Below are 18,806 nucleotides of genomic sequence, written 5' to 3'. Positions count from 1 at the left end.
GACTTGGCCCTTCGGCCTGCCCGTCAGCCGAGTTGATGCTGGGTCCCTCTTCGGTGCTTTCCAGCGAGGTCTCATGCCCTTTCGTGTTTTCGGACACATTTTTCCCGGGGGGTCGATTCGGTCCTCTTAATCAGCTTAGTCTGCTTGGTCAGCTTGATCATGGCAGGCGGGTCTGGGCTTGTTGATGTGCTTGTGTTCCGTTTTCTTTTGTTGGGCTGGGTCACTAGAGGTTTTCTTACCCTTCCAGACCTCATGGTGGGCTGCCTGCGTCCTATGTACTGCTCCTGTGGCTCCCTTGATATCGTTGACTATGGCTGTGAGACTAAAAGCAGGAGGTGTACTGTTCTCTCCGCTCTTGCGCTCACGTTTTACTGCTCACGATTTGCCGCCCGCCCGCTGTTTCAAATCCAATAGATTTTTAGAGTTGATTTTTAAGGTGGATAGATGGTAGATAGCTGGATAGGCGGGCAGGTGGATGCTTAATTGGTGGCTTAGTGGGTGTTAGTGGGTATTTCTACCACTCTTGGCATCCTTCGGCTGCCCCTTGACTCCCCCTGGTGAATTGGTGGGTTGGTGGTGGTCTTATGATATTATGATATGAGCTGTAATGCAGACTGATGCGCCGGAATTTCCGTGCCGCTACCACTGCTAAGCTACCATTTAGCAGCAAGGCTGGGCTGTTAAAGGTGCTGAGCTGATACAGAGCTGTCGAGGTTTTCTTAAGTGCTGCAGCAGGGAGTAAGAGTGGGAGTGAGGGGAACAGATTTGACGAGGTTTAGCTCAGACCAAGTCCATGTCTCGTGCTCGGGCTCGTGTCCTGAAGAGAGGAGAAGTGAGGGGGGGGGCACGGCAGGCCGCACCAAGCGGGACCAGGAGATTAGCGGCTGCAAGGGATAGGCGGCTACTAGTGAGCGGCGGTAGAGAGAAAGGGACTTCAGGCACGTTTTTTCCGAGCTCTGAAAGGGTGCCGCCCTCTCAATCTCTAATCGCTTACCGCGCTGCAGCACAGCTTCTCCGGCCTCATCTCATCTCTCGCTTCACGCCACCGCCTCCTGCTGCTGCCGCCTCCCGTTCATCCGCCCAGTCCGCCCTGGTCCTTGGGGCGTCTATCGCTCGCGGGTGCGGGTGCCGGTATGACCACGGCTCGCAATGACAGTGACAGCACAGCAGTGACAAAGTCCCACTTGGCTCTCACTCCCGCATGGCTTTGCTGCTCGCTCGGCACAGAAGTGCAGGAAAACTTGGGAAGAGCTCTATTTTCGGCCGCTCTACTCACTGCTCTGCTCACTGAGACCACAGCAAACCACAGCAAACCGTCTGAAGATCCGAGGTGGAGCGGAATGTTCGCCTCTCTCGTCCGTCTCTCTAGCACCACCGTCTGCTCAACATCGGCAATACACTCGATCTCCCTACGAGGAAAGGGTGGTAGTGGCAGTAACATCACCTGTACACTGCCTATTCAGCGAGCTAAGCTTGGGGGAGAAGGATGGTGCTTACAGCGCCTCCTTGGAGTCAGAAAGTAGAAAATGGGCAGTGAAGGAGGGAGAGAAAAGCACGACTGGATGGAGTGCCATAATCTGGAAAGGCAAAAGGTAGGCCTATTTTGAGGCAGAACAAGGAAAGATCTTAAAGACAAACAAGGGGATAGAAATACATATTCCTTGAGAAGCACATCAAGAAACTTATTCAAAGCCCCCACAGGGAAACTTAAGCACTCCCTAAGCCAGTAATTTGTAAAGCAACAAGAGTGGGAGGGAGGTGGACAGGTAGCCATATTTACTGCAAAAGACTCCCTGAGCCAGACAAGCTAAATTGTGAAACTAAATCGTTCCCATCGGGGGCTAGCGTGGTAGAGGGTATCAAGGGAGACCAGTTGAAACTCCAATCAAAAATTAACCCCACTCGCAGGTTTTTCTTCAAAATTTGGCCAAAAACAATAATGCCTAGAGGGGCAGCAAATAACTTGTGAACCCGGGAGGATAAAGTGCAGACCATCCACACTAACACGCACAATAAGCAGTAACAGGACAGTCCTTCCGGATCCAAATAGGTATCAGATTCTAGCAGAGATGGAAAAGGGCGAGGCAGGAAAGCATTTGAGGATACACACAGTGAGATTGTAGGCGTTTCTTCACCCTCAGCAACAAATAAAGGACTCCGCTTAAATTGAGGGCAGGGGATAATTGAAACTCAGGATATAGTGGGGGTGGAGGAGGGCACCTCAAAACCCTACAGCCCCAAAGAACGCAGAAGAGACGATTTTGCAATCCTTAGCAGTGGAGGTTAGAAGTGTCTTCTCTACCTCTGATTCAAATCAAAGAGATTCAACGAGTGTGTGAGAGATTCACCAAAAATCTTGAGGCCCTGGTGTTGAGGATCTAAGTTTTGGAGGACTCAATATCAGAGTTAATAATGGCATTAGCACTTGAAAACAAAGAAATTAAGGCCCTGAATCAAGAGAAAGGGAATGCCAGGACAAGCAATAGGCCCAGGAGAACATCGCTAGAAGAAACAATCTAAGGCTTTTAAAGGTACCAGAAGGAAAAGAGGGACGGGGAGAGAGGACATCAAGGTTATAATTGCCACCTTGTATTGGCTGGGGTGGTGAGGAGGGAGACTTGATTAGGGACATACAAAAGGTGCACAGGGGCCCATTTAGAAAGCATCTGAACAAAAGTGAGTCCAGAAGATTTCTAGTGAATTTCCTCCCATACACAATAAAAGAAAGGTGTTGCCAGGGCACTAATGCAAAAATAAATAAAGAGCATCCCGGAGTTGCATTGTTTTAATGAAGGTGGCATGTGCCCACCCCTTCTTGAGCCGTTTTTGGCCTTAGGCACCCCATCCACCGGGACACAATTTAAATAATTAGAGGAGGGAGCTCGTGACCCTCATCTCTGATCTGTATTTGGCTCTGGGGATCCAATTCCCTTGGCCCAAAGGGCATTTTAAGGGAAGGGAAGCTGCCTGGCCCTTCACCCTGTGACTTCAAAAATGCCCTGGGGACCCCATCTCACTAGGACGCTGCATAAATTAAATGGAAGGGGGTGAACGGCCCCCCCTCTCTGTGCCTTTAATGGTCCGGGGACCCCAGCCTCTGGACACAGTAATTTTCCTGCCTGGTCTGGCGCGGGCAAGGAAACCTGTGTTTGAGATTTAGCTGATTTCCTGCCAGCACTGATGCAGATAGGAAAACCGATCAAGATATTGCTTCCACCCAGAGGCAGCAGCATAAGTGGCTGCTCCCTGAGGACGAGAGCAGTGCCAGCGCCTGAACAATGTATGGAGCCAGCCGGGGTCAACGCCTGCATGGTGGGTCCCAGGGTGGACAACCACCATTAAAAAAGGAGCCCTAGGAAATGGGAGAACCTGGCCCTAATAAGGCTTGGGGAGAGGTCTTAAGCAATGCATGACAGAGGTGCAAGCTCTATTTAGCTCTGCCAACTATAACTGGTGAATTTCTGTGTTGCTTTGAGTTCAAAACATTAATGTTGTCGCTGACATACTGACCTAACTATAATATTACTTTAAACTTAGTTTTTTTAGTGCATTTTTAAAACAAAAATACATTTTTATCACACCTTAACTATAACGTTACTTAAATTGCTGCTTTTATTCAGTGAATCTCTCTCTCTCTCTCTCTCTTGCTATAAAAGCCAGGGGCAGTGGCCACTGGGTAGATCTAGTTAGGATTGCTTTGCCATAGCCAAAGTGTTTTGTGGTTTGCTAATAACTTTGGCGCCATCTGACCTATCTCCATGAAACATCTCAAATAAGGCACATTCCTCTAAGTTCCTTCCAGGAAAGTTATGAGGTGGTCCGTGAAGTGGTGAGGGGTCACGAAAAAGGGGTGGTCCCAAAAGTAAATTTACCTATGTATTTTCCATAGACTTCTTTAGGCAGCACGACCACAAAAACTGCTGAATGGAATTACACCAACTTTGGCATGAAGCTAGGTCTTGGCCTGCAGATTGTACTTTTTGTACTTTGTTGTCAATCAATTCAATGGTTTTTGAGACACTAAACTTAAAAAAATTGTTTTATATCTGAACTGTTGGGTCAGAGGGACTCTCGTGAGTTACTCAAACCTAATTTGTTTTAAATAGAGTGTTTAAGCAAGACCACTGACTAATTGTCAGTAAAATTGCTCTCCCACCCTCGCAGCTCCACCATTAAGTGAGGTGCCCCTGCCCCTGCACTCTTCAGTGTTGGTGATCGAGGCCCTCCTCCACCCGCAGGTTTCCCTGCGCCTCATCCCTGGTGGTCCAGTGGACCTCTGTCTCCTTTCTTTCTTTCTGCTCCTTCACTCGTTTTTCTCCCCTTTCTATCTTTCACCTTTCTGCACCTCTGCTCTTTTGCGCCTTATTTCTGCCCATTCTCCCTTTCTCTCCCTCTGCTCCTTCACTCGTTTTCACTCGTTTTTTCCCCTTTCTATCTTTCACCTTTCTGCACCTCTGCTCTTTTGTGCCTTATTTCTGCCCATTTTCCCTTTCTCTCCCTCTGCTCCTTCACTCGTTTTCACTCGTTTTTTTACCCTTTCTATCTTTCACCTTTCTGCTCTTTTCTGCATCTCTGCTCTTTTGTGCCTTATTTCTGCTTATTTTCCCTTTTTTCTTTATCCCTTCTTTCCTCCCTTTACCTTTCCCCGCCGCTGCTGCCCCCGCGCCCCCTCCCCCCCAGCACGACCGGCCCAATCCAGCTCCCCTCCCCGCCTCCCAGCTGTCCAGCCCTCCCCGACCCCTACTTAATGGCGGCCACTGCGGGGACAGGCAGCAAGACCACTGGCTCATTGTCAGTGAAATTGCTCTCCCACCCTCGCAGCTCCACCATTAAGTGAGGTGCCCCTGCCCCTGCACTCTTCAGTGTTGGTGATCGAGGCCCTCCTCCACCCGCAGGTTTCCCTGCGCCTCATCCCTGGTGGTCCAGTGGACCTCTGTCTCCTTTCTTTCTTTCTGCTCCTTCACTCGTTTTTCTCCCCTTTCCATCTTTCACCTTTCTGCACCTCTGCTCTTCTGCGCCTTATTTCTGCCCATTCTCCCTTTCTCTCCCTCTGCTCCTTCACTCGTTTTTTTCCCCTTTCTATCTTTCACCTTTCTGCACCTCTGCTCTTTTGTGCCTTATTTCTGCCCATTTTCCCTTTCTCTCCCTCTGCTCCTTCACTCGTTTTTTACCCTTTCTATCTTTCACCTTTCTGCTCTTTTCCGCTTCTCTGCTCTTTTGTGCCTTATTTCTGCTTATTTTCCCTTTTTTCTTTATCCCTTCTTTCTCCCTTTACCTTTCCCCGCCGCTGCTGCCCCCGCGGCCCCTCCCCCCCCAGCACGACCGGCCCAATCCAGCTCCCCTCCCCGCCTCCCAGCTGTCCAGCCCTCCCCGACCCCTACTTAATGGCAGCCACTGGTACACCGAAGGCGCGTCAAAGGCAAGCACGTCTGCGCCCGTCTGCGACCAATCTGCAACCAGCACCAGGAACCTTGGACCCCCGCCAACGCTACGACCCAGCAGCACTCCACGCACTCAACCCAGGCTGCAACAACAACTGCAAGCTAGCATCACCACGCGACACCCATGGACCCTTCAGCTGTCACCGCTGCCGGCACACCTGCAGCACCGCCAAGAACACGGATCCAGCACAACCCGCCCACAAGAACACAACCGAACCGAAGACCCTGCAATGCATCCTCCTCAATGTCCGATCCCTCCACAAACACGCAACAGAAATCTGGGACCTCCTCGACAGCACCACCCCAGACGTAGCATTCTTCACCGAAACCTGGACCAACACCACCTAGGGACCGGACATCGCCATCGCCATCCCCCAAGGATACAAGATCTTCAGGAAGGACCGCCCCATCCACCCAGGAGGAGGAATCGCCATTGTCCACAAATCCAGCCTCCGCCTGAGCATACTCCCTGACGAGTCCACAGAACTGATGGAACACCTTCACTTCAAGATACTGGCCAGCCCCACCGCCGCCCTCCGAGGAACCCTCATCTACCGACCCCGCGGACCCTTCGCCAACTCCATCACGGACATTATCTCCCCGCAGGCCATCGCATCCACCAACTACACCCTGCTGGGAGACCTCAACTTCCACCTCGACAATCAACTGGACCCCAACACCACATCCCTCCTGGACAACCTCCACAACATTGGACTCCACCAGATCGTGACCGAGCCCACGCACTCAGTAGGACACACCCTTGACCCCCTCTTCACCACAGGAAACTCCATCACCTTCAGCCACACCACCAAACTCCCATGGACCGACCATCGTTGCGTCCACTTCACCTTCAGAACACCCACCATCCACAGACACCAGCACCTGCTTCCACAAAGAAACTGGACCAAAATCACCGATGACCAGCTCACCTCCTCACTCAACAACTCCACCCCAACCATCGCGGAAAACGACGACCCCAACACCGCAGCCCGAACCCTGCATAGATGGATCTCGGACAGCACCAACACCATAGCCTCCCTCAAGAAAAACAATACCCGTGCCAAGAAAGCCAGATGGTTTATCACCGAACTTCGAGAGTCCAGGCGCACATGCCGCCGCCTTGAAAAGGCCTGGAGAAACACCCAATCCACAGAAGCCCACAACAACTTCAGAGCCGCCACCAACGCCCACCATCAACTCATCGGAGAAACGAGGAAAAAAGCGATTGAAGACAGAATCTCCACCCACGCACACAACAGCAAGGAACTCTTCAGCATCATCAAGGAGTTCGCCCAACCCACCAGCGAGTCTACCGACATCCCTCCCTCACAAGACCTCTGCGACAAACTCAGCATCTATTTCCACCACAAAATCAAGAGCATCTACGACAACTTCGACAACGACAACCAACACACTGAACCCTCACCAACCACCCCCGACACCCGGAAACCAGCGATTGATGACTGGACAGCCCTCACCACCGAAGACACACTGAAGACAATGAAGTCAATCCACTCAGGGGCCCCCACTGACCCCTGCTCCCACCACATCTTCAACAGAGCCGCCAACACCATCGCACCCATGCTCCGCCAAACCATCAACCGCTCCCTGGCGACCACCTCGTTCCCCGACGACTGGAAACACGCCGAGGTCAACCCCCTTCTAAAGAAACCCTCAGCGGACCCCACCGACCTCAAAAACTACAGACCCATCTCCCTGCTCCCGTTCCCAGCGAAAGTCATCGAGAAAGCCATCAACAGCCAACTCGCCACATTCATTGAAGAACACAACATCCTTGACTCCTCCCAATCCGGCTTCAGAAAAAAAACACAGTACGGAAACCGCCCTCCTCGCCGCAACAGACGACATCCGCACCTTACTGGACAAAGGAGAAACAGTAGCCCTCATCCTCCTCGACCTATCAGCGGCGTTCGACACAGTCTCCCACCGCACCCTAATACGCAGACTCTACGATGCAGGAATCCAGGACAAGGCCCTCGACTGGATCTGCTCCTTCCTCTCCGGCAGGACGCAGCGGGTCAGACTCCCCCCTTTCCTCTCGGACCCCACACCGATCACCTGCGGAGTCCCCCAGGGCTCCTTCCTCAGCCCGACGCTCTTCAACGTCTACATGGCTCCACTTGCCCCCATCGTCAGAACCTACGGACTCAACATCGTGTCATATGCAGACGACACCCAGCTCATCCTCTCCCTATCCAACGAGCCCAACACCTCCAGACGCAACTTTTGAGAAGGCATGGAAGCCGTCGCCAAATGGATGAAAAACAGCTGCCTTCAACTAAATACCAACAAAACAGAAGTACTCATCATGGGCCCAAACCCCGACGCCTGGAGCGACACCTGGTGACCCACCGCCCTCGGAAACCCGCCAACCCCCACAGACCACGCACGCAACCTGGGAATCATCCTGGACTCCGAGCTCAAAATGGACCGCCAGATCAACTCTGTCTCATCTTCCTGCTTCCACACCCTCCGCCTCCTTCGTAAGACCTTCAAATGGATCCCCCTCGAACACCGAAAGACAGTCACTCACGCCCTGGTCACCAGCAGACTCGAGTACGGCAACGCACTCTACGCCGGAATAAACAAAAACCTCATCCGCAAGCTACAGAACATCCAGAACGCCGCCGCAAGACTGGTCCTCAACCTGCCAAAACACTGCTGTGAGAAGTTGGCCTAATATTCAGTGTTCACTATTCTAGTGATCACTATGTATCAGTCCAAACAACCCTTATGGTGATTGGTTGTAAGTCAACCGATAGACCAGCTATCCTAGTAGCATGGACAAGAGTAGTCTTCGGGCTAAACTCTAGAGGGCGTGTTAAGCCAGCTGTTATATCATCACATATACCCCTTGAACACCAAGTGAAAGGACACCACACAAGTGTTATGAAAATAAACAGTGTATTTATTTAGATCACAACAGCCCTGTACTCTTTATGAGGACAGGGTTCTAAGCACACAACAAAACTCTTACGAAAATACTTTAAGTTGCACAATTTACACAAATTCCCGAGGGGCACGGAAAACCATATACTATGGAAGTGGAATGCGAAATTACTAGCAGGTAAGTACTGGACTAATAGGTTTTGGAATCGCTAGGACTACGTTACTGAACCTTCAGTCCCCCAAATCCATTCTCATGCCTACTTAAGTTGGTCCTAGTGAGTCTGCTGACTTCTACCTGACCTGTTTCTGCCTCATCCCCGGATAACTCATCTTCCTCCCCCTCCTCAGCACTATCTGCTGCCTGGAGGTGTCGGTCAAGGTCACCCTGGGTTCCCTTTAGGGGAGGCATGTTCCCATCTGGATGAGAAGGATCTGTGTTAGCAGACCTCCTGGCATCATAAGTCTCTAAGAGACCAATCAGAAAGGGAATGGTAGGGTTTGAACCCTGTTTTAGCTTCCTGGATGTACAGATTTGTCTCATCTCCTGGAAGCTAAGAGCAGCATATCTGGAAGTGACCTATGGAGGGTCCACAACCACAAGAGGGGTCTCTGAAGACTCTCCGTGGTTAGACATGCTTCTAGTGTGGTGTAAGTGATGCACCTACCTACACTATTTGTTTGCCTACTGATCCCTTGCTAAGAGTTGTAGTCAAGGTGTGCTAAGCCTTGTTAAACTACAACAGCTGGTTCAGTAGAACTCAGAGTATTCTAAGCTAAGTTATATGTACCTTAACTTATGTGATATTTCACAAAGATATTCTTAGGATACGTGTGGTAAAACAACAGCAAGCTCAAATCCCAACTGCTGCTCACCAATGTGAGAAGTTGGCCCGATGCAGTGTTCACTATTCTAGTGATCACTATCTATCAGTCCAAACAACCCTTATGGTGATTGGTTGTAAGTCAACCGATAGACCAGCTATCCTAGTGGCATGGACAAGAGCAGTCTTCGGGCTAAACTCTAGAGGGCATGTTAAGCCAGCTGTTATGCCATCACATATACCCCTTGAACACCAAGTGAAAGGACACCACACAAGTGTTATGAAAATAAACAGTGTATTTATTTAGATCACAACAGCCCGGTACTCTTTATGAGGACAGGGTTCTAAGCACACAACAAAACTCTTACGAAAATACTTTAAGTTGCATTTACACAAATGCCCGAGGGGCACGGAAAACCATATACTATGGAAGTGGAATGCGAAATTACTAGCAGGTAAGTACTGGACTAATAGGCTTTGGAATCGCTAGGACTACGTTACTGAACCTTCAGATTACTAGTAGGAGGCCTAGGGGACTCGGGTGCAGAGTGTGCACTCTCACGCGGGATGCGGGACAAAGTCTATGGAGGCTAGTAAAAGCAAAGTTAGTGTTCTCGGGCGAACCCGATAAGGTAGGTTGAAAACGAAAGTGGATCTGGACCCTTGGATAGTGAGGCTATGCTGGGGCACTGAAATGCCGAAGTTACCTAGCCCAGGGGCTGCGGCTGCATAGGTCTGAAACGACGTCGGAAACCTTCGTTGACGAACCAGGAGCCTGAAAGAAGGAGTTGCTGGCAGGCGACCAGTGAAGATTGTTCGATGGATCCAAGCCTGGATCGAAGATGGAAGACACCTGTAAGCAGAGGGGACCAAGTACTGAATCACTAGCCAGTGATCAGATGGGCACCAGGATGGCACCGGATGGAGTCACCTCGACCAGGTAAGTGGGCGACTCTGGGCTCTGCAGTCTCACGGACCAGGAGGCGTTGTCGGCGACCAGGATGGAGGTGCGAGCTGTCCCACGATGGTTGATGCTGTTGACGTCGCTGGACCCAGGATTGGGACAACAAGTCTTGGCAAATTCAAGCCCACGCGGTGGACCTAAAATGGCGTCTGGAGTGGACCAGGAGGGTCCGGGGTGCTCCTCTTTTGGAAGGGAGCAAGGGCCAGTCTGGAGCAACCAGACTAGCAGTGGTGATGTCGTCGGTCGTCGTCGGGAAGGCCACAAACCAGCGGGCAAGTAGCCCGACAACGCGGTGAGCAGCCAAAAAGCAGAAGGGCCCCACGCAGATATCGTGGATGCTGGGGGGCTGGTCTTCGGTGCTGGAGCTGCTCAGGGTCGGGGCTTCTCGGACCCCAAAGCACTCACCAGAGGATCCCTCGGCGGTCGTGCTGGAAAGAAGTCGTGCAGTTCTGATGATGGCCGGTCCCTCGAGGTCTCGTCGCACCTACGGTTCTCAGCTTAGCTGTAGAGGTAGGTAGAGGTCAGAGGTGCCAGGGAAGCCGGGTCTCGTCGAGCTGGTCAGTCGGATTCCGGAGGAAGGACGTGCAGCAAACCGCAGAGTTCTTGATGGTGCCTGCGGGTGCAGGGTGACTACTCCTTAGCCACAAGGGTAGCCACAAGGGAGAAATCTTGAGAAGAAGTCGAGAGTTCCTTTCGTAGAAAGTAGTTTCTTGATTCAAAGATGATCTAATTTGGAAGGGTCCCCGCTCCTGCCTTTATCCTAAAGAAAGGGGTGGGTAGGCGACTAGGTCCTGCCCTAGGGGTGAGACCAGGGAGGGGGGTGGTTACACCCCTCTCCCATGCCGGACTTTCCCCAGGCCAGGGGCTGGTGTGCCCCTGGAACTGGTTCTAGCCGGCAGATGCGTAGTGGGCACCGGGGTGCCACTTGCAGTCACCTTCCTGTAAAGCCCTGCCTACCCAGGATACACAAAACCCTGTCTGGGATGGTGCTAGCACCGCCCCTGACAGAAAACCCTTTGTCCAAGCTCCCCTCGCTGGAAGGACTCCCAGTTGCAGGGGTCAGACTTGTGTCTGTGGTGGCAGCATTCATTTTGTGATGCTGAGGCTCGAGTTAACTTTAACCGGGGTTCACAGTTACATACATGTCGTGTCCCTCTAGAAGGGTGGAATGCTAACCTCGTCGCCAGAATTGGCGAGGGGTTAGTATTCCAATTCGTATGACACCTTACTCGACATGTTTTGATAAAGCGATACCAAAGATAGCATTTAACCGCGAGGATTATAATGCACTTAAGAGTATATGGTATGCGTTATCATGGAACAGCTATTAGGACTTGGTTCCGCAAGCTGCAAACGGGCTCAGCTCATGCCAGAGCACCATCTCACACGATTCCAAGCACTCTGCCTTCAGGATTGTCAAGGCCTGCCATAGGAGTGACTGATAGGAATCTGTGTGTCCATTTTTAGGGTTAGATATAGGTATACTATATCTAAAGCAAAGGGTGATTACACCACCTTGCCCCAGCTGTCGTGCAGCCAGTTGTGTCAGATTTAGATGGCCATCCAGGGGTGGCATAATACATGCTTCAGCCCCTGGTAGGCCCTGGGTACACCTATGCCCTGAGTTACAGGGTCTGATAAGGTGGCCCAGTACCAATTGGTAAATGCACCTAAGGTACACGTTGGAATTTAGTGAGAGAACAGCTAGGCTGTGAGTCTGATTAGCAGGCCCACAGCCAGAGAAAGTCGTAAACCAGTGAAACAAAAGCAAATAATCTGGGTGATCATAGGATTGCAGACCCTACTCTCCTACAACTGCCACATCTCCCAGCACCTGTGCACACTCCACTGGCTCCCCGTCGAGGCGAGAATCACCTTTAAGATGCTCACCCACGCACACAAGGCCCTCCACGGCACCGGACCAGCATACCTGAACAGCCGACTCAAATTCCACGCACCCCAAAGGACCCTACGATCAGCCCAGCTTTCCTACGCCGTGGTCCCCCGCACCAGAAAGACCAGATCGGGAGGCCGCTCCTTCTCCTTCCTCGCGGCCAAAGCATGGAACGCCCTTCCGCTCCACCTCAGACAGACAACATCGCTCCCCATCTTCGCAAGAAACCTCAAAACCTGGCTCTTCGACAGACCCCCTCCTTGATGGAATGGAACCTGCACCCCCACAACCCCCTCCTCCCCCACCCCTAGCGCCTTGAGACCCTTACGGGTGAGTAGTCGCGCTTTAACAAACTCCTGATTGATTGACTGATTGAGTGTTTAGTATTGCCCAGGAATCTTTTTTCCGCCTTGGGCCAATTCCCTCCCTCGGGAGTCAGACTCCCATAGGATCAACTACTCTGATCGGCTGTCAATAAAATGAGAAAAACATTGATGTCAGCCACTACAGGACTCAGAAACATAGTATCCTTCCCAGAAAAAAATAATAATAAAAGGGAGACGTACACCAGGCAAAAAAAATACTAAAAGCCCCAAATCAACAATTTTTGCAGTGATCCATTGATAAAATGGGGAGGGGCCCTTAAAGACCCTTGGGACCCCACCCCCCAAGGCTGGCTCAGTGTCCTGCCAAATGGGAGCAAACATGCAAGCCTGCCTCTGGTCAGGTGAAGATTTAAAACTGTTCCTGCCCGCTGGGAGAAGACTTTTTTTTCTGTGCCGGCACTCCTGCGATGCTGGCTCCCGACCTATGAAAGGAGTCGCTTGGACGCCAGGGGTCTCTGGGGCTCCTTCCAGGGCCCCCACCTATAATAAAGTCCCGGGGGAATGGAGATCCTGGGTCCTGAGAAGGCTTGGGGAAGGGGCATCATGGCCCCCTCCCCTTTTCAATTATAGGTGGCCTCAGGATGGGGTCACCAGGGTCTAATAGTGCTCGGGGAGGATGGCCGCACAGCATGGGGTTGGCTGCCTGCAGAGGTTGAAAGCAGGGCCTGACCTGCAGGTGTCTGGCGTTACTCTTGATAACAAAATATTACTTTACTTTAAAAAAAAAAAACTAGAAATTCACTGAATTAAAACTAAGAATAAAGTAGCGCAAGAAAGGCAGGTATGAGAAGAAAGACGTAGTCTCCCAAGGCTCCAGCACAACAAGAGGCAGGAGCAAAAGGGCCCATGCCAAGGCCCCCGGCCATGGACCAGAAAGAGCAGGCGGGCGCAGCCGGCAGCTGGCAAGTAGCATGAAACCGAGCGCCCAGACGAAGGCAAAGGCCAAGGAAATCCAGAACTACCCCTAAAAGGAGACCGTGCCGGACATAAACTGACCCACGAAAAGAAGTGGGACCAACCAGAAGAGAAGAGGAGAAATACATAGGACGGACTAAAGCAGTCAGCCAGAACACAGGAAAATACTAGGAATCCTATCCCCACTGAAACACCAGACAGAGGAAAAGGCCGAAATGCCGAACAACAAAGGGCGGAAACACCACAGCACAACGCCGCAGACAGTATGCCAAAGCTGGTCCAGAGATGCAGCAGATACTGAGAATGACAGAACCTGGAGCAGCGCAAGGTACGCCCAGACAAGATCAAAGAAACCGCATCAGCGGTATACAGCGACGCCAGGAAAGGCGAGGAACCCGCAAAATGGAGTCCTCGCCCTCCCAGAATAGGACAGAGCTATACAATCGTTGCAAGTAACCCACTTAGGGAATGACACATCCCAAAGAAAACATGGGAACCACTCTTAGGAAAAAAATCCTGCATCAGAGAACAAGAACATAAGACCTGCGGTAGGAACCACAGACTGAAGTGAAGATGTTACGCCCCCATGAATCCAATCACCGAGCCTGCCGAGACGAATGAAACACCACCACAGGCAAGGACGGAAAAGCAATCCGCAGAAGAGATCCCTGAGTAGAAGGGTGGAAGGAAAGGCAGACTGGGTCGTGCGGAGCAGGGCGGTGGCGATGCAGAACGGCTGAGGCACTGGATCACCCTTGGCAGGACACCCCCAATCCCCAAAAGAGAGTTGTGAAGCGACGCTTCGAAAGGAAGTAACAGCTCCCGTCCACCAGAGCCCTGGTGGAGAACTTCCAAGAGAATATCCATAGGGAATGGGGTGACAGCGGCCGTGGAAATAGCCCGAACAAAGGCAACACTGGCCTCCTTAGGGCGCCACCGGGGAGAAAGCAACTCCTCCGTGGGCGACAGCTGCAAACTGAGCCGTTCGTCCCCACGTCCAGCTAGAGGGGGAAGCAGCCAGCCCCTGAATGGTGGGGGATCCACGGACTAGTGGGGAACCTGAGGGACCCCGGGGAAGGCGAAGAAGCTGGTGGAGGATCCAACCGCGAGCTGCGGAAAAAAGGGTCTGAGGATTGAGGCTGCGGGGACGGCGAGGAGCCCTCCCTGGAAGATGCTGGTGAAAAAGCAACAATGCAGCGTCCTGTCTCTGGAGAGGTATGGACCAGGAGATGACAACCTTCCGGAGAGGAAGGAACCTCCGGAGAAGAATCAAGGACCCGAGTCTGCCACAGGCACCGGATCAACGTTAATCTGCGCCGAAGTGGACATTAGCTGAGCCGAGTCGACCTCAACCACCACATGCTCCCTAGGAGAATGGGGCGGCGTCGGAGCTGGTTCGGCTAAGGAACAGCGCTGGAAAGGCGCCGGCTCGACCTCACAAGGGGCAGCCGCCCGCGTAGAGGGCGGAGAGCGACTCAGCAAAGCACCCCAGGCCCCGGCCTCCACCCGCGGCACCGCTATGGCTAGGGAGGAAAGCCTTCGGCGCTGGCTCAGCCCCTGGCGAGGCAGCCGCCTGCTCAGAGGGCCGAGGGGAGCTCGGGGACAAGCCATGAGTCCTGGCAACCTCCTGCTGCACCATAGGGAGCCTCAAAGGGATTGCGGCGAAGCAGGGAGGCCAAGGGTCGAAGAGGGGAGCCCCGCAGGACCGCGCCCCGACAACACCACTCCCCTACAACCTGAAGCCGAACCCGTAGGCTCCAGGAACGAAGCCGCCGGCGACTCCGCGGAAGGCCCCACGCGAGGTGAGTGATCCTCAGGCGTCTCAGGAGGAGGGGCCAAAGAAGCCTGCAGAGCTGCAGAGTAGGCTTTCATTTGGGCACTAGTTGCCCCGATGCCGGGAAACAGCAGGTAGGGTGGCGACTGGAGGTGATGCACGTCCCGAGGGGAACACCCGCCCTCCGCCGAACGAGGATAAGGCCTCGGAGACAAGCTACAGGACATACCAGCTGGCAAGCGACGCCCTTGGGGCCATGGCGCAGGGCGATGCCGCAGACGGAATCAGCGGTTCCTGGCTTCCGAGGTAGGGGACGGACGCTTGGACAACAACAACCTGGACAAGCAGACCAACAGCAATTTCATCCGGCGCTCCCGCCAAGACTTCGGTTTGAGGTGCTCACAAGCTTCGCGGTCTGTAGAGTAATAGTGCTGGTGAGGGTCCGTCGCCGACATCTGGCGTGCACAATCAGTACACGTCTTGAAGCCCGAAGGTATTCGCAAACTGTTCCTAAAAGAAAAGCGTGAAAAGGAGGACTGAAAACAGGCCAGGACACAATCCGGATCCGCGTTGCACACGGAAAAGAGAAAAAACTGATGTCGGCGGGGTGGGGCTTATGTGACCTTGCTGACGTCACGCCCGCGGACAACGTCAGGGTAGAGTCACATGGTACTGCCCCTCGGCGCAGAGATGCTGTGGCAATTTTTTTTTCCCGGATCCTGTCTTACGCCTGGGGATAATTCTACAATAAGGAATCTGCGGCTAGTAGTCTCTATCAGATATTTTGTTACTGGGCGTAAGTGGGACACTTTGTTGTACTATGCCAAAGGTTTGAAACTATCTTACACATTCAGAACTACAGTTATGAGTCATGGCTGTGGGCAACTACTCCAAGATTTCCAGTGGCAGCGTGTCGCACAAGTTACTTACCTTCGGTAACAATATATCTGTAAGAAACAGTAGTTAGTATTAGATTCCTTACCTTAGATTATCCCCAGGCGTCAGACTGGATCCGGAAAATTTTGCGTAGCATAACCCTGCGTGTCGTAGGTGTCGTCTGCGGCTCCGCGTCCGTCGTCGCCACCGGGATGATGTCGGAGTACTTAGACGCCGCCCTGGCGGCTGTCTGGCATAGGCCCCCTTTGCCCTTCTTGGGAACCCGAAAGTAGTGGGAGTAACAACCACACCCTACTTCTGGCCCAGGAACGTGCTCGATGGCCCCCTTGGCCAAGAGGGCCGTAATTTCCTCTCGCAGAAGATTTGAGTGATCCCCGACACGCGGTGGTACTGCGGTGGCATGGCTGGAGGGGTCGCCTCGAAGGGGAGGGAATAGTCTCTTCTGGACAATTTGCAGCACCCACCTATCCGAAGTGATGTTGCGCCATTGAAGGTGGTGATGGCGAACCCTGCCCCCCACTGGCGTCATGTGGGCCTGAAAGCTCAGACTAGGAAGACTTTGAGGCGGATGCTGCGGGGGTGGATGTGGACTGGCCTCGCCGTTGTCCCCGGGCACCGCCACGGCGGTCACCACGTCCGCAAGCGCGGGATGTTAGTCTGCGGTCCGTGGCTGGCAGGACGTGTAGGGGCGCCACTTCCTTGGCCATGAAAGGAGCGAAAGGCAGCAGGTTGCTGGCGCGGGCCGACAGGCCCAAGGACTTGGCCGTAGCCCTGGAGTCCTTAAAGCGCTCAAGCGCACTGTCTGCCTTGTCGCCAAAGAGGCGACGGCCATCAAAGGGCATGTCCATAAGGGTGTTTTGGACATCAGCCGAAAAGTTGGCGGACCTCAGCCAGGCGTGGAGACGAATCGCCACCGTCGTTGCTATCGCTTTACCTAGGGAGTCCGTTGTATCCAGTCCACACCGGATAGAATACTGTGCCGCATCTCGACCCTCCGCAAGGCCTTGGCAAGTTTAGTCCGGGTCTCCTCCGGACATTGTGGCAGCACGGCCGCGACCATGTCCCACAGAGAGTGGGTATAACGGCCCAAGAGGCACGCGGTGTTAACTGACAGCAGCCCCAAACTCAGTGAGGAGAACATCTTCTTGCCATACTGTTCGTACCTCTTGGATTCCCGATCGGGGGGAGCCGTCGGGAATGCGGTCTGGGAGTTAGAGGCCTGGATGACCAGGCTCTCTGGGGTGGGGTGGATGGACAGGAAGCAAGGTTTGCCCGGAGCTGGGCGGTGGCGTCTGGCCACGTTCCTATCTACAAGCGGAACAGTAGCGGGCCTGGACCAGGTCCCCAGAAGAACGTCAGATAAGGCCTCATTAAACGGCAGCAGAGGCTCCGAGGAGCTTGCCTGCGGTTTAAGGACCTCAGTGAGGAGGTTAGTCCTCACGGCCGCAACGGGGAGTTCAAGGGATAAGGCCTTGGCCGCCAGGGTCAACACCACACTATAGGCAGCCCCCTCCTCCATAGCCACAGTAGTGGGGGAGACAAAACAGGGGTCTGGCGAAGTGTCCAGACCACTGGCATCCCCAAGCTTACCTGCCCAGTCCTGATAAGGCTGACACTCACATGCCAGAGGGTCCTCAGACCCCTCCCAACCCTCCTCGCCACCCATCTCCTGATACTCAGGGACAAAGGGTGGGGCCGGGTCATAGAAGTAAAAATCTCCTAGCGGCGTCGAATACGGCAGCGTCGCTCCGGCGCCGGACCCGAATCGAGGGTAGGACCGGGGACGTCGTCGTCCTGGGACGGCGTCGGGGGCGACACACTGGGAGCCGGCGCCGGCGAGGTCGTAAGGTCGACCGGCGACGACCCGTATCCGGCGGGGCCCTGCGGCGCCGGGACCGAAGTCACTGACGGTGCCGGGGCCAAAGCACCCGACTGCGCCGGGGCCGAAGCACCCATCCCGCTTGGTGACCCACTTGGGGCCTCTGGGTTAGAAGGCGCCGCGGAACCCGACAGAGGAGCGAGCGACCTCATGGCCATGAGGAAGGCCTCGATCTCCTTCAGCGTTGCGTTCTGCCCAGGGAACGACGGGTATGGAGCAGGTCGCGACGCCTGCGGCTCCGGCGGAGCCGCATGGATGGTGTCACCCGAACCTCCGGCCGCGTCACGCGAGCGTCAGGGGAGTCAGAAGAGCGATGTCGCCTCTTCGACTTCTTGTGCCTCTTACCTGAGGACTTGGAGCCCGAGGAATGCTGTCTACTCCCGGAGCTATGATGACTCTGGCCCCGCGACCGGTCCCTCGACCTCCTTCTGGACCTTGACTATGAACTGCGCGGGCCGACTGCCGGAGCTCGAGGCGCTTGCGTGACCGCTCCCGCCTAGCCTTCGACATCATGGCCCGGTAGTCGGGGCACGACTTGTCATCGTGGTCGGGCCCCAGGCAATGAAGACACCGGCGATAGGGGTCGGTAACCAACATCAGTCGGCTGCAGTCGATGCAGGGTTTGAACCCGGGCATCTCTACCGGCACCGTCTGAGTCGTTCGACTCGAAAAACAGATCAAAAAGATCCAAAAAGTTTAGTCAAAAATTGAATAAAGGGTACCACTTTCTCCGGACCTGCGCTTGCCGGCGCGGAAAAAAGAAGAATTGACGTCAGCGTGCGAGGGCGGCGTCTAAGTACTTCGACGACATCATCCCGGTGCCAACGACGCCGACGACGGACGCGGAGCCGCAGGCAACGCATACCGACACGCAGGGGTACTGCTACGCAAAATTTTGCGGATCCAGTCTGACGCCTGGGGATAT

At 53.7% G+C, this 18,806-nt stretch overlaps 1 protein-coding gene across 1 annotated transcript in view; it reads right to left on the bottom strand.

Annotated features, from left to right (window-relative positions):
• Positions 1 to 18,806, bottom strand: part of WASHC4 (WASH complex subunit 4) — a 975,954-nt gene that overhangs the window by 353,338 nt on the left and 603,810 nt on the right. The window lies entirely within an intron of this gene.

The sequence above is a fragment of the Lissotriton vulgaris genome, chromosome 1_1, assembly GCF_964263255.1.
Source record: "Lissotriton vulgaris chromosome 1_1, aLisVul1.2, whole genome shotgun sequence".
Lineage (NCBI taxonomy): Eukaryota > Metazoa > Chordata > Amphibia > Caudata > Salamandridae > Lissotriton > Lissotriton vulgaris.
The sequence above is the reverse complement of the archived record's forward strand: the minus strand, read 5'-3'. Positions and strand labels throughout refer to the sequence as shown.